Genomic DNA, 15,910 nt, shown 5'->3' with positions numbered 1-15,910 from the left:
ATTGTTATGCTAAAGTGTTTTGCATGATTATATCCATTTATTGTTGATTGCATATGCTATTAATCTTAATTTTATTTGAGCAGAGAACTGAAGCGTTCCAGTTTAATAAAAAGGAACCTTTCCTTGTTCAGTTGTACATTATTCCTGTGTGTGTTATACATTGTTAAGTCTATTGAGTCACCTGTAAAAAGAAAGATACCTACCTGCGGAAGAAAAGGAAGTCCATTTGTGGAAGAAAAGGAAGTCCATTTGTAAGTGCTACCTAAAACATACTTACCTGTGAGTACCACATAGTTCCTGGCGGTCGCCGCCATTTTCAAACAGGCTGGAGATTTCAGACAGCACGGATGTGTCCGTGCTGTCTGCTGAGGGGTGTGAGGGGGAAACCTGCAGAGGGGGGCTGCATTTTTTAATTAAATGAAAAAAAAAAAAAGCCAAGTGTGCTGTATAATTTATGGGGTGCTCCTAAGTCTGCTGTATCAATCCAGGGGTGCTGCCATTTTTTTATTAAAAGAATAACTCTTTTTACTCCAGGAGTGTCACTATGTGTGCCGTATAATTCCATGTGTGCTGTGTCAGTCCAGGGGTTCCGCCATCTTTCCCGTATAATACCATGTGCGCTGTATCAGGTCAGGGGTACCACCATCTGTGCCGTATAATTCCTGGGGTAAGCCAAGTCTGCCGTATAATTCATGGGGTGCTGCCAAGTGTGCTGAATTAGTCCAGGGGTGATGCTAAGTGTGCCATATCAGTCATGGGGTGATGGTAAGTGTGCCATATCAGTCCAGGGTTGCTATTAAGTGTGCTGCATTAGTCTAGTGTTTGTGTCGCTTATCATAGTTATCCAACTACTTTTGTGCAAACTTTTGGCCTAAAAATAATATTGGGCCTTATTTTGGTTCATTCTTTCTGACAAAATCCTTCTTAGATGGGCAAAACCATGTGCACTGCAGGTGGGGCAGATGTAACATGTGCAGAGAGAATTAGATTTGGGTGGGGTTTTACTTGAGATCTATATTGCAGTGTAAAATCATGCAGTCAGTATTTTCCCTGCACAGAAACAAAATTACTCACCCAAATCTAATTCTCTCTGCACATGTTACATCTGCCCCCCTGCAGTGCACATGGATTTGTCCATCTAAGAAGGATTTTGTCAGAAAGAATTAACCAAAATAAGGCCCATTGTGAGGTGTTCAGAATAGACTGGAAATGAGTGGAGATGAATGCTATTGAGGTTAATAATAGCGTAGGAAAAAAACACCTAAGTTCTGTGATTTTAGTGTTTTTTATGCTTTTTAAAAAAAAAAATCAGAACCCAAAAACCAAAACATTGAGGGGGTGTTTTGTCAAAACCCAGTAGAACCCAAAACCTGAAAGTAATCAGAACCCAAAACGCGAAAAGTGCACATCCCTAATTTTTTGTGACCACAATTAGTGTTAACGTGTGCCCTCATCGACATTAAGCAATGGCAGCCTCTTTGCCATGTCGCCCTATTGTACCTGTCAACTATTGACTGTCGACCTACTATCTAGATACTGCTCAAACAGCAGAACATCAAGAGTAATAAAACAAAGCACATATGCGATTAATTGAAGAGAAAATAAATCAGACTACTTATTTTCTTAGCTCCTATTAAATCATAAGGAATTGTGCTGAAAGGAAAAAAGCAGCCAATAACTGGCTTGCCCTTCTGATTGAAGACAGTTAAATCTGCAATCTATCATTCTAATGTTATTTCCCAACACGCCTAACAATGATATAGTTCCTTTTGACTGCAATATTATCAGATACAGTGTTTGGGCATCACATGCTGCCAATATCTCCTGTTGCTGCCAATATCAATGCCTGTGGCAAATTGCATGGATTACATTTGTGGGTACTTGTGTAGTTTCACGGCTGCCGATATATATCGGATGCAATATCGGCCGATATATCGATGCGATCCTATGCGATTTTTACCTGTTCATAACCCCACTATCTACTACACATGGAGTTTATTTTATATAGTGTGGTGAGCGCAGCGAGCCCAGCGAGGGGACGTGGATTACTGCGTTCGCCACACTATATAAAATCAACTCCATTCGTAGTGGATAGTGGGGTTATGAACAAGTAAAAAATCACTTTGGATCGCATTGATATATCGGGCGATATCGCATCCGAAATATCGGCCGCCGTGAAACTACACAAGTACCTATTTTGTGATCCATGCAGATAAATAACCACTTATACTGAGAATGTGTGATAAGAACAAACACACCACAAATCTACACTCCTTCCATCCTACCCAAAATGATAACGTGTCCAGTTTCTATAGTAGCGTTCAGAATTGAGACTCAGCCACGTGTAGTCAGGAGGCAGTCTGTAATTTCAGGTATTTTTAAAGCATGTGATCTATTTTTAGAGGTCAGTAGGAGGATTGAAACAAAAATATCCATTTCCCTGAAGATTTCATTTCAATGAGAACATCATAATCAGAAAATAGAAAGGGATTTCTAGTTACTATAGAGATGCTTACATCAGCCGGATGCGGGATAGTGTGTGCCCGCATCTCAGCCTAGTATATCTGAATGCCACTGCAACAGAACTATGCTGCTCCACTGCTGCAAAATAATACATCTGGGAAAGATCAGCTAACCAGCAAAGCTTACAAATATTTAGGTCCTTAGTGAAAGATTTGTGAAAATACAGTATATATTGGAACTCAGTATTTTGAAAGACATTGTATTGTAGACAATGGTCCTTATTCTGGTTCACTCACAAAAGTAAATTCCTTCTCAAAAGGACAAAACCATGTGCATTGCAGGTGGGGCAGATGTAACATGTGCAAAGAGATTTAGATTTGGGTGAGTTATTTTATTTCTGTGCAGAGAAAATCCTGGCTGCTTTATTTTATTCACACGGCAATATACAGTAAATCTCACTTTGAAGTAAAACCCCACCCAAATCTAATTCTCTCTGCACATGTTACATCTGCCCCACCTGCAGTGCACGTGGTTTTGTCCTTTTGAGAAGGAATTTTGCCTTTGCGAGAGAACCAGAAAAAGGGCTAATATCGAATTAATTTAGTGAACACATGATGCGATTCTGACTAACTTTGTACTAAATTTTGACCATATAGTCAAAATTTAATAGAAATCGAGTCGAACTCGAACGGTTTTCAGCTGAATTTGATGCAAATGTGCTCTCCTGTTTAGTGGGACAGAAAATAGATTGTGCAGGCAAGACTATATAGTCCAAATCTAATGTGTTTTAGTTGCTGAGCAATTCGATCCCAATCGAATCCCAATGCAATCGCACCATGTGTACACACCTTATCTGTGATGAATAATAGAAGTATTAAATAGACACTGTATTTAAATAAATAAATAATGAATGTCACTAATTCAGTGGTTCCCAAACTGTGTGCCTAGGCACCCTGGGGTGCCTCAGGACACTTGCAGGGGTGCCTTGGGTTGGTGGACCAGGATCAATTCATATTATTTATGGTCAATGTACCAGGCAAAACCAGTGCTTGTGGCTGCCAATCATAATATATGTGGACAAATAGAAGCAAATCCTGTCCCTCACCAGATAACTGTGACATATAAACACAATGCACTTAATTTAATATGTTTTTTCTGAATTTCTCGATAAGAAGCATTTGGCCTAGGGGTGACTTGAAAATATTTTGATGCACTAGGGCGCCGTGATTCAAAAAAGTTTGGGAACCCCTGCACTAATTACATGAAAGACGCAGATTATCTGAGATCAGCCACTGTATTATGTTGATAAACATCGCATTGCACTGTTTCTCAACCACCAATGTTTTTATTTCGATGGTAGTAGTTTTACCATTTGATGGCTGCTGAATTACCATTCTGATGTTTGATGAAAAAGTGGTCCTGTCAAAAGTCCCATCCCCAGCCACCAAGCTGCAGTGATTTTGCGCATGCATGGCCATGTCGAAGAAATTTGCGCATGTGCAAAAAGGGGGCTTTTTTTGCACATATCCTATTTTTTTTTCGATCAAAATCTTTTGATGCGATGGTCAGTTATGGCGGGTGCTCATCCATTATTTGGTTACGGGCTTCCGTTGTCCATCCATACTGTATTAGCTAGGAAAAATGCTAGGTGGGTTATAGTCACACTCCATGAGATGAAACAGCACACTAAAGATATCTGTGCGATTTCTTAATTTATATATTTTAGTATGTACACTGAATATTGTGAGTGAATCATTAATGACCCCACCCTTGTCTTGAATATATGGGGGTTATTCTGATTCACTTGGAAAGGCACAATCACTCTCAGATGGACAAAACCATATGCCCTGCAGGTGGGGCTGATGTAACATGTGCAGAGAGAGTTAGATTTGGGTGGGGTTTGTACTTCAAACTGATATCTATATTGCAGCGTAAAAATAAATCAGCCAGTATTTACCCTGCACAGAAACAATAAAACATCCAAATCTAACTCCCTATGCACATGTTATATCTGCCCCACCTGCCGTGCGTATGATTTTGTCTGTTAGAGAGTGATTGTGCGTTTCCAAGTGAATTAGAGTAACCCCATCGTGATGAGAGAGGTCCTCATTAATTACTGCCATGCTGCAGTAAGAGTACAGCCTGGAGTAATAAAAACGTTAAGACCAGACCTCCCAACTGACCCAATTACAGTGGGACAGTCCCGGTAATTGGAGGCTGTCCTTCCTGTGGGTCGCAATGTCCAACGGGTGGGGGGGAGCCATAGATCACTTCTGGTCTACAGAGTAGCTGCGATTTTCTAAGAGATGCAAGGAGGGAGGGGGAGGTGCCTAGAGGCAGCCCAGCTGCCTAGGGAGCGCTGGACATTCCCCCAAATAAATTAAATTGGGGTTGCAGCACTATATTAACGCCCGCTCTGCAAGAGGCCATGCCCACCATGTCGGTAGCTCTGCTTCCTTCTCGGCCTGGGTGCGCCTTCGGCACTGCAGGTCCTAATTTTAAAGTAGCTAATGTTAGAAGGTATGTTAAGACTGTTATAATGGAGTATATGATGTGTATAATGCTTGGTCCAAAGCACATGGGCCAAAGTACTGAGATGATGTTTTACGGTATAATGATGGAGTTAAGTTTGTCATTGTAGGGGTGCTGGCTAGTATAAAGGGAACATTTATAATACTGTATAATGTGAAATAAAATAGTCAGTGCAGTGGCTTGGACGAGTTAGGAGAAGGCGGCAGTTTGCCTGCGCTCCCGGCATTTATACTGTATACTCTCCTATTTTTATCCTGTTGGTAGCCCTACTACCTGTGCTGACTGCGGGACACTCCACCAAATTGTTGAATGCCCCTGTTGGTCACACACGGGGGCCTTTCTCTATTGATCCGGTGGTGACACCAGCTGCGGCCTACTGACATCGCGGGACTCGGAAGCCGGGGTTCTCCGTACTGAATACATCCGTACTGTACACGGCGCCCTGCTGCGTGGCGCCCTGTTCTTGGAGGGCTGGTGAGCTTGGGTGATATGCGCTGGTGGTCTCTCCGGAGTGTATAGCGGGGAAAGCGGCTAGTAGTCTTACCTGAGATGCATTGCCGCGGTCCGCATGTGGGGGGGGGGGGCGGCGGCGCCATCTTGCCCTGCTCACCCAGGGGGGGGGGGGGTGTTTATGTGGAGGGTTGATATATCTGTAACTGTACTATCTACTATTTGACTATGTATTATCTTACCATGTTGGATGGCTTCATGTCGCTTGTCTATGTTCAGATCGTAAGCAGATCGCACAGGTTTTTTACCTTCCAATCCCAATGCGTGCTTCCATGACAGATGGACAGGGCAGCAATGACTATATAGTGCAAATCTAATGCTGATTGTATGAATTGTATGTTAAAAGTACAGAGATAGCAAAGATTTGTATAGCACTCGAATCTTAAGTCGAATAGCAACGGAATCTCACCGTGTGTACACACCATAAGTATGCTGACTGAATTTAGATAGTATGAATTGTATGTACCAGTAAATAGCACATGAGTTAGCAAAGATTGCATAGAAATCGAATCTTATGCTGTGTACACACGGTGAGATTCCTTTGCAATTGAACTATAAGATCCGATTGCTATGCAATCTTTGCTAACTCATGTGCAGGGGTGGATTGGGACTGGATTCCGGCCTGGGAGCGGGGGGGTTGCGGCCATATGTAATGCGTGGGGGGGCGTGGTATGTAATGCGCGTGGGGGGTGTGCGGCGTTATGTAATGCGCGTGCAGGGGGGTTGCGTTATGCAATGCATGTGTGAGGGCGGGTGGCTCACCTGCTGCTTATTTCAGTGAGGTGCTGAGCGGCAGCTTGAAGGCCTTGGGAGGTGCTGTGTGTGCATGCACTGCACTGAGCATACAGCAGCAACTTACCTCGCCACGACAAGGTGGTATAAAAAAATTAAAAACTCTTTATTTCACTACTGTTTTCTTTATGTTGTCTGTGAGGGCAGTTTGGGCTTTATGCTGATTTGTATTTTGGCTTTCTTGGCATTCAATCAGGACATTTAATTGTTGGCACTATCTAAAAATACACACACAAATAGTTTTCCTGCTGTAATTGCTTACTATGACTGCTGGCACTTCTTGCATGCCTGACCTTCTCTTGTGTGCGCACTGACTCCTTCTTAAAAGATGCAAAATGTATTTTCTTTCTACATCCCCACCCTTTCTTTAAAAACAAAAAGGAACATGCTCAGAACATTGCCAACACCCAGTTATGACCATTTTTTATTTCTCTTTCTCTCTCGTGTCGTTACTTGCAATTATAAAGTTCAACAACTTTAAGTATGTATATCAGATATTTTACCATCTGTATACAGTATTTACCCTTGAGATATCTGTGTGTAACTATTATGGCTGTTTCATGAATACTATTACACTGACCCAATTTCTTAATTGATGTCCTGTTTTCAGCTTCAGAGAACTCCCTAATACCCCTTTCAGAAAGAAAAGTCTGAAAATCCCGGCAAATACACAGCATTTCAAATGACGGGTCATTTTGCAGAGAGCAGCCTGACCCCCTTTCACACAGAAGAACAAATTACCGGGTTGAAAATTTCTAAATTTGCTTGCACAGAATTTCTTCTGTGTGACAGGGTCGTAAATCCCGTTTCCTCGACCCTGGTAAATTTCAGGGTTGGAGACACGGGATTTACAACACGGGTGTGCCCTGTCACACAGAAAAAGTGCTTCACCCGGTAATTTCCTTTTCTGTCTGAAAGGGGTATAATATAGAAGTGGAGGCACAGTGACATTCATTTTATGTGATGGAAATGGACAACAAATATTATTAATTTCTCCATCATCCTAAGGGGACACTGAAGTACTACGCTGGGGATTAAGTGGTGTATTGGAGGAGTCGGCACTTTAAGAAACTTTGAAGTGTAGCATGGCTCCTCCCCTCTATCCCCCCCTCAGACTCCAGTCTTAGTTAAGTGCCCGGAGGAGTCGGTTCCCTGGGCAAGGGCTCCGTCTAAGGGGGCTCTTAGATTTTAATTTTTAATTTTTATTTTTAATTTTTGAAGTGTTACAGGCAGCCAGGGGACCCTGCTGGCTGCCTGCTACGTGGGACGCCCTCCGGGAGGGTCAGAGCGGCACTGCCTGCGGCGCACGCTACTGACCCCGGCCACCTACGCATCGGCGCTGGGGACCCGCCACAGCCGCCCGCGGCCAGTGTTACGGGTCCGTGGCCACGTCACTGCCGGATGTCTCAGGGGCATCAGAGGTGACGGCAGGAACAGAGAAGCGCGCTGGTCAAGCAAAAGATCAACAGCAGCAAACTCAGCGCCGCTGTACACAGCGCGCGCTGAGCGGATGACGACGGGGGCGGAGCCTCTGCACTCCCGGTCTCCTGATTCTCTGAGCGCCATTTTAGCCCACGCTGCCTGTTCTTTCTGGTGTGCCTCCACGGATCTCCTGCACAGGACATCAGAGCGCTGCTCCAACTCATCAGCACTGCGCTGGGTGAGTGTCAGGGGGTTTTCCCACTGGGTTCCCCCGTTGGAGTGTTTAATACTGTGGTGGGCATAATCCGGGGAAAGCAAGCTCCTCTCCCCCTATTACTTCTTCTCTCCTTCTCTGCTCCTTATTATTGTGTGTGAGTCAGTGTGTACCGCTGTGTGACTGCTGTATATACGGTTTTAATATGGCTGCTAAATCTCAGTCTAAACAAAAACTAATTGTGTGCACACAGTGCAATGAACAGTTTACACAGCACGTTAAGGGTGTCACCCTGTGCAAAGATTGTCAGGGAGGAGATGAAGAAAAGGCTCCTTCTTCCATACTTAATGTGGAAGGGGTCACCAGTGTACTGTCTACCCTAGCAGCAGAATTGGCTGCGTCACGCAGGGATAGGGAAGTGTTACACTCACAACTGGCTTCCATGGGTTCGGCTGAACCTTCATGGGCCAGGGACCTCATAAAATCGGTGGACTCCCTGGTAAAAGCTACATCCAGTCAGCCTGCAAGCATTCCCCCCCCCCCCTTCTCTTAAAAGAGCCATTCCCTTGTTGCTACGGGGGGATTCGTCGGGGGATGAGCAGGACGACCCCCTGGGTGACGATGGTGACTTGCAGGATGACCCCCTCCCTCAAGCAGATGGGGGGGATGGGGTAGTACAGGAGGGGTCCCAAGGATTAGACGCCCTTATGCAGGCTGTCAAATTCACCTTAAATGTAGGTGAGCCGGATCCTCCGGCCTATACCCCTATTTTTGGACCGCCCACTAAGGCGGCGGTATTCTTTCCAGAATCTGTAGAATTAGACAAGCCTTTATTGGACATCTGGAAGGCTCCGGAAAAGAAGTTCCAACTGTCTAGACGTTTTAAAGGGACTTATCCCTTCTCTCCTGAGGCAAGGGCTAAGTGGGAAAACCCACCTTTAGCAGATGCTTCGGTGTCAAAACTTCCTAAGAAAGCAGCCCTGCCTATTCCAGGGGCAGTAGCGTTAAAAGAGGCTCCTGACAGACGTCTGGAGGCGGGGTTAAAACGTATTTTTACCACTGCAGGCGTTACTCTACGCCCCATCCTGGCCATTTCCTGGGTCAGTAGAGCCATGGAATCATGGGCCGAGGAAATATCAAAAGGTCTAGAGGAGCAAAGGCCTGTTGAGGACTTGGCTTTGCTGTCCGCTCAGATGCGCGAGTCTGCAGCATACATAGGTGAGGCCGCTAGAGATTCTGCTGCCTTAATAGCCAGGGTTTCCGCCTTATCTGTCACAGCTAGGCGCTCCCTGTGGCTCAAATCTTGGCAGGCAGAAGCAGACATCAAAAAAGCGGTAGAGGGGTTACCGTTCACAGGCGAGGTGCTTTTTGGACCTGAGCTGGACAAACTGATTGCTCAGGCCACAGGAGGAAAATCCACTTTCCTTCCATCTTCGGCCCCTCCCCCTCAAAAGAAACCCTTTCAGGGACCCTCCTTTCGTTCCTTTCGGGGAGCCCCAAAATTTAGAGGTAAATCCCGGGGTTCTTTTGCCACTTCCAGAGGCAGAGGCAGGGGTTTTGGTGGCACAGCCACTGGTTCAACAGCAGGAACCCGCCGTCCTGAAGCCAAGCTCCCAGAAAAACCCTCAGCATGACTGTCTCCCATCCTTCCTGGGGGATCCCAGGGTGGGAGGTCGCCTAAGGGACTTTCAGCACATATGGAGAACGTCCTGTACAGACAATTGGGTGTTGTCAATTGTCGAGCAGGGCTACAAGCTGGATTTTGCTTACAGTCCTCCTCACCAATTTTTCACCATGGGCCTTCCCCATGTCGAAAAGGACCGCCTGCTTCTGATCCAAGCAATTCAAAAGTTGTTGGCGGCTCAAGTCATTATACCAGTACCAACAGCCAGAAGAGCCGAAGGCTTTTATTCACCTCTTTTTCTGGTGCCAAAACCAGACGGTACGGTCCGCCCGATACTAAATTTAAAAACCTTGAACAGGTACATAGCCTACCAAAAGTTCAAGATGGAATCGCTTTGATCAGTAGTTGCCGGTCTGGAACCACTGGAATTTATGGCTTCCTTAGACATCAAGGATGCCTACTTACATGTACCCATTCACGAAAATTACCAAAAGTTCCTGCGCTTTGCCATCAAGGAACAGCATTTTCAGTTTCGGGCCCTGCCCTTTGGCCTTTCCTCCGCTCCACGCCTATTCACCACGCCGTCCCAAAGGATTCTCTTCTTGGGTCTCACTTTGGACACATCCCTACAGAGGATTTTCCTACCAATGGACAAAATTCTCTCCCTTCAGGAATTGACCAGACAGGTCCTCAGGCCTCACAAGGTGTCAGTACACTTGTGCATTCACCTGTTAGGGAAAATGGTGGCCTCCTTCGAGGCCCTACCATTCGGACGTTTCCACTCCCGGACCTTCCAACTAGATCTCCTAAAACAGTGGTCAGGTTCACATGTGCACATGCACAAGAGAGTAGTTTTGTCTCCTTGCAGTCGACTATCTCTACATTGGTGGCTCCATACACCAAACCTGCTGGAGGGATGACGGTTTGGGATATGGGACTGGACCATTGTCACAACAGATGCGAGCCTCAGAGGTTGGGGGGCAGTGGTACTGGGCCAACATTTCCAAGGTCGCTGGTCTCACCAAGAAGCAGAACTTCCAATAAATATCCTGGAGCTCCGGGCGATCCGCCTAGCATTACTCAGTGCAGACCCCCTCCTCAGGGGTCGGGCGGTGAGAATCCAGTCAGACAATGCCACGGCGGTGGCATATGTCAATCGTCAAGGGGGTACTCGCAGCCGCAAGGCAATGCAGGAAGTCCGACCGATTCTGCAGTGGGCAGAGCGGCACGCCATCGCCTTCTCAGCAGTGTTCATACCAGGGGTGGACAACTGGGAGGCGGATTACCTGAGCCGCCAGGATGTCCATCCGGGGGAATGGGGCCTACACCCGGAAGTCTTCGCTCAGATTGTCCATCGTTGGGGAGTTCCCCAAATAGATATGATGGCGTCGAAGCACAACCACAAACTTCCCAGGTACTGCTCCAGGGCTCGGGACCCGACGGCGGTGGCATCGGATGCCCTATCCGCGTCCTGGGATTACTCCCTAATTTATCTATTCCCTCCGTTGCCTTTACCTCCACGAGTACTCAAACGGATAAAACGGGAATCAGCAACAGTCATTCTGGTGGCACCAAATTGGCCTCGGCGCCCGTGGTACGCCGACCTTCAGGGGCTCCTGATAGACAAGCCTTGGCTTCTTCCTCAAAGGGACGACCTTCTTCTACAGGGGCCGTTCGTTTACCAAGGCTTACCGCGGTTGCGTTTGACGGCGTGGCTGTTGAAGCCGCGCTGTTGAGTAGAAGGGGTATCCCAAAGTCTGTCATTCCAACAATGATGAGAGCCAGGAAGGAGGTCACTTCCCGTCACTACCACAGTATTTGGAAAGCTTATGTAGCTTGGTGTGAACGCCGTAAGCTACCCACTTCTGTTTTTGGTCTGTCCCGGGTACTCCGGTTTTTGCAGTCTGGATTTAAGGCAGGCCTTCGTCTGGGTTCGCTTAAAGTCCAGGTGTCGGCCTTGTCAATATTTTTTCATCGACGTCTGGCGGTCATTCCGGAAGTACAAACCTTCTTGAATGGAGTACTACGGCTCCAGCCTCCGGTTCGTGCCCCGGAGGAGCCTTGGAATTTGCCACTGGTTCTAGATTATCTTAAATCCAGTGTTTTCGAACCTCTGGAATCCATTGATCTTCGTCTTCTCACGTGGAAAACGATTATGCTTTTAGCTCTGGCTTCAGCGCGAAGGGTGTCAGACCTAAGCGATCTGTCATGCAGATCACCATATCTCGTGTTTCACCCAGATAGGGCGGAACTACGCACTAAAATGGATTACCTTCCGAAGGTTGTGTCTGCGTATCACCTCAACCAGCCTATTGTGGTACCAGCATTGACAGGTGATTTAAAATCTCTGGATGTAGTTCACACGTTACAGGTCTATGTGAACAGAACCAAAGAGGTTCGGAAGTCGGACTCACTCTTTGTGCTTTATGCTACTGCCAAGCAAGGTTGGCCGGCCTCCAAACAAACCTTAGCAAGGTGGATCTGTTTGACCATAAAGCAAGCTTATATACAGGCGTCGCAAGTCCCGCCCTCAAGGGTGTCAGCTCATTCCACACGGTCTGTGGGTCGGCCTTGGGCGGCAGCTAGAGGCGTGTCTCTGACTCAACTGTGCAGAGCAGCGACATGGTCTGGTCCAAACACGTTCATCAAATTCTACAGGTTGGACACGTTTGCGGCCTCCTCTTCTAGTTTTGGCCATGCGGTACTACAGGATGACCAGCGTCTTCCCTCCCGTGGGGATGGCTTTGGGACGTCCCCAGCGTAGTACTTCAGTGTCCCCTTAGAATGAAGGAGAAAATAGGAATTTGGTACTCACCGTTAATTCCCTTTCTCCGAATCCGTAGGGGACACTGAACGCCCTCCCGGCGCTGTTCTAGCCTGTGTAGGGTTGTTCAATCTGTATGCGTGATTGTTGTGTACATACGATTGTCTGCAGTTATTGTTACAGCATGTTATGTTCTGTTTTCTGTTCGTCTCTCTCTCTGTCAGAGATTCCCTGGTCTCTTTTCTCCTCTCGGTCACAGTTAACTAAGACTGGAGTCTGAGGGGGGGATAGAGGGGGAGGAGCCATGCTACACTTCAAAGTTTCTTAAAGTGCCGACTCCTCCAATACACCACTCAATCCCCAGCGTAGTACTTCAGTGTCCCCTACGGATTCGGAGAAAAGGAATTAACGATGAGTACCAAATTCCTATTTTTTACTGTTGTTTTCCATGTGTAAAGCAGTGCCCAATCCTGGCTGGACATAGCAGAAAAAATAAAATAATAATAAAAAACATAATGTAAAATAAAAGTAATTAACTTTTTCTGTTTCTTATCACAAACAACTTCCCTGATTTACATCACACGCTTTGTGATAATTGCTTTTGAGAACACTTTAATTTATATCAAGATTCTAGGTTTCTAACTCAGAATATCATCGTTGTTTCTTGATACATGACACTATTTATATAATTATTTAATTATAATAGGACCATTACATAAAATACATATTGATCAAATAAAATGCATGCTCAGATTAGAGGTAAAACCACAACATGTGAGCTGTTTGCTTTGCAACTAACATTATAATGAGAATCCCTTCCATAAAGAGCCCAGTATTCCAAATGACATAAGACTAGGTACTCATTGAATAGATTTATCTGCAAGCCGCCATTGTTCAGACCTAGTTTCCAATTAGGTGATCTATGCACACTTACCAATTCGCTGACCAATGTCTTTGAATTTGTGTCAGCAGTACCAGCAGCCAGTGTACGGGTCAATGTGCATACAGCCGGACATGGCTATATATATATATATATATATATATATATATATATATATATATATATATATATATATATATATATATATATATATATATATATATATATATATATATATATATATATATATATATATAGATATAGATATGTCCTTATACTAGGGTGACCAATTCATCCATTGGTTCTGTGGCTGGCTTTCACCTGGTTTTAAACTGCCACACCTCAAGACTCCATTTCACCTGGTTTTAAACTGCCACAGAACCTGTGTCATTAATATGAGTCCCAGATTAAAGGGATGAGTTGGTCACCCTACCTTATACATCAATACGCCATGCAGTGGGAAATGCCTGAGGTGACAGGTCTTGTACAATCTACTAGCTTTAGGACATACAAATGAGCACAGTCTTCTTGTATATCTTATTTGCATCATGTTGTGACTAAGTGCCCCCATATATTATGGTGACTTCTCCCCTAAGAGAAGTCTCAAGCAATTTCTCATTGAGCCACCCAGGACCTTCCCGAGTGGCAGTGGTATATCGCATGCGGTCCTTTTGCATGTGATATATTGCATGTAGTCTTTTTGCATTAGGAAAACTTCCAACTCTTGATATTGCTGGAAGGAACCTCTATATATTACTTGCATATTATCTAAGTGTGCCAAAACCATTGATGTAACTTAAATGCAGAACTTTGTTGCACAGCACTTTGTTGCTGCTTTTTTGTTACTGCCAGGTCCTCCTAAAACAGCAACAGTATATACTTGGGGGGGAATTTACTAAAATGGAAAACCTAAAATTTCGTATTAGTATTTTCATTATCAGCTAACTCGGGTCATACGTATGTAGCTTGGCCAATAACTGAACAAAAAATGATTTTTTGTATTGTGTGGGTGCATAGACTGAGCATATAGTCAAAACCTTATTTTCTATTTCGACCTGTAATATACCAAAGCGGCCTTCAGGATCTGCACTCGCCGAGATGATTTGGATATTAAGGTGAGTTTTAGCTAAAATAGCTACTCCACACGATTTTGTGTTTAGAGATGCTGATCCCAGCACTGTCCAGTTTAACATTTTCAATGTCTTTACCTCATCTCTCAACAAGTGCGTCTCCTGTAGACAAATCAAAACTATTTTTTGTTTGTCCAGATACATTTATAGCCTGCGTCTTTTGCAAGGGGTATGTATTCCTCTAATATTAAGAGATCCTATAGAAATCGTCATATAGATAATGTAGGGAGTACAGTATATCGTGCAATCTCATAGTACAGCGGGGAGGGGTGGAAAGACACATATGACATGACAACACAATAAGACATTACAATCTAAATCTAAAAATGCAGCAACTTTCACTATATATGTTGACTTCCGATTATGAAAAACACGTATGTCACCTGTACAATACGCATATTTATAAAGTAAAATTAACTTAAGTGGAGGGCCGGATTTGCCCCTGATTCCCGCCTAGGTCATCCATTATAAGCAAGTAATTATAATGAAATAAGAACCGTCTGCTGTATAATAGAGTAAGTCCCAGCTTAGTCTCTTGTATGATAAAGGTTGAGATCATATCAGTACTTTAAGCCATGGAGTATAAATCGAATATATATTTTCACACCACATGCATTTCAGTGTCAAAATAGAAAATAAGCAACAAGATCTTTTAGTAGGATATATCTTAGCTGTTTGGGTCATCTGTGATGCTCTCTGACTCCTGTATTGTTAAGTCTTTCCTTAAATAGGATTCTGCTTCCTTTGCAGAGAGAAAGTCTTTAAAGCCAGTAGCTGAGAAAATGCGTAATCGTGCAGGGTACATCATATAGAATCTCTTTTTTGCTTTTATAAGCATAGTGCACACCGTATTAAAAGAACGTCGGGTTTTTGCCAACTCAGGTGAGTAATCCTGGTAAATACGTAATGTATTACGTTCCCATATTAGGGGGTTTATTTTTCTGGAGGCTGACCAAATTAAAGTTTTGTGTAGGTAGTTTAACACCTTTACTATCACCACTCTCGGCCGTGTGTCTGAATTTGGTTGTATGGCACCAATTCTATGCACTCTTTCTATTACAATATCTTTACACGCCTCTTCAATTTGCAATATCTTGGGGAGAGTGTCATGAACAAAATGGTCTAATTGTGTGCCCTTTATTTTTTCAGGCAGACCTGTTATGCGAATGTTTTTATGGCGAGAGCGATTCTCAATATTTTCTACTGAGTTTATCAGTCGCTTGTTGTCAATTTTAAGGTGTTTGACCGGACAATTCCGGGGGGATCTTGAGCGGGTTCTGCGTTGTGCAGACAGCTTGCAGGTGTTCAGAGACCCAGCGGGTATCGGAGCGGTACGGAGGAGCTGCTCACTCCAGGATGCCGGAAGCGGAAGTCCTGCGTGGTTAGTAGTTTTAGTTGAGACCACCTGCTAATACCAGGTCCTGTAGTTCTTTTTATATTACTAACACATGATTTTTTTTTAATACAGTTGGAAACTTTTTCAGGAGATTACTTATAGATGGAAGTATAAGAGGGCAAAAAAGGGCTTGATCTTGACCTAAACCCATAGCACACTGGATAGGCCCAATCTCGTCAGATC

At 44.6% G+C, this 15,910-nt stretch overlaps 1 long non-coding RNA gene across 1 annotated transcript; it reads left to right on the top strand.

Annotated features, from left to right (window-relative positions):
- Positions 1-541: 541 nt before the first annotated feature.
- Positions 542-15,707, top strand: LOC146027203 (uncharacterized). Its single transcript, XR_014454716.1, has 3 exons — positions 542-667; positions 15,082-15,213; positions 15,481-15,707. It is a non-coding gene; the product is annotated as an uncharacterized LOC146027203 (long non-coding RNA).
- Positions 15,708-15,910: the final 203 nt, after the last annotated feature.

The sequence above is a fragment of the Crinia signifera genome, chromosome 1, assembly GCF_055691185.1.
Source record: "Crinia signifera chromosome 1, ASM5569118v1, whole genome shotgun sequence".
Taxonomy (NCBI): Eukaryota; Metazoa; Chordata; class Amphibia; order Anura; family Myobatrachidae; genus Crinia; species Crinia signifera.
The sequence above is the reverse complement of the archived record's forward strand: the minus strand, read 5'-3'. Positions and strand labels throughout refer to the sequence as shown.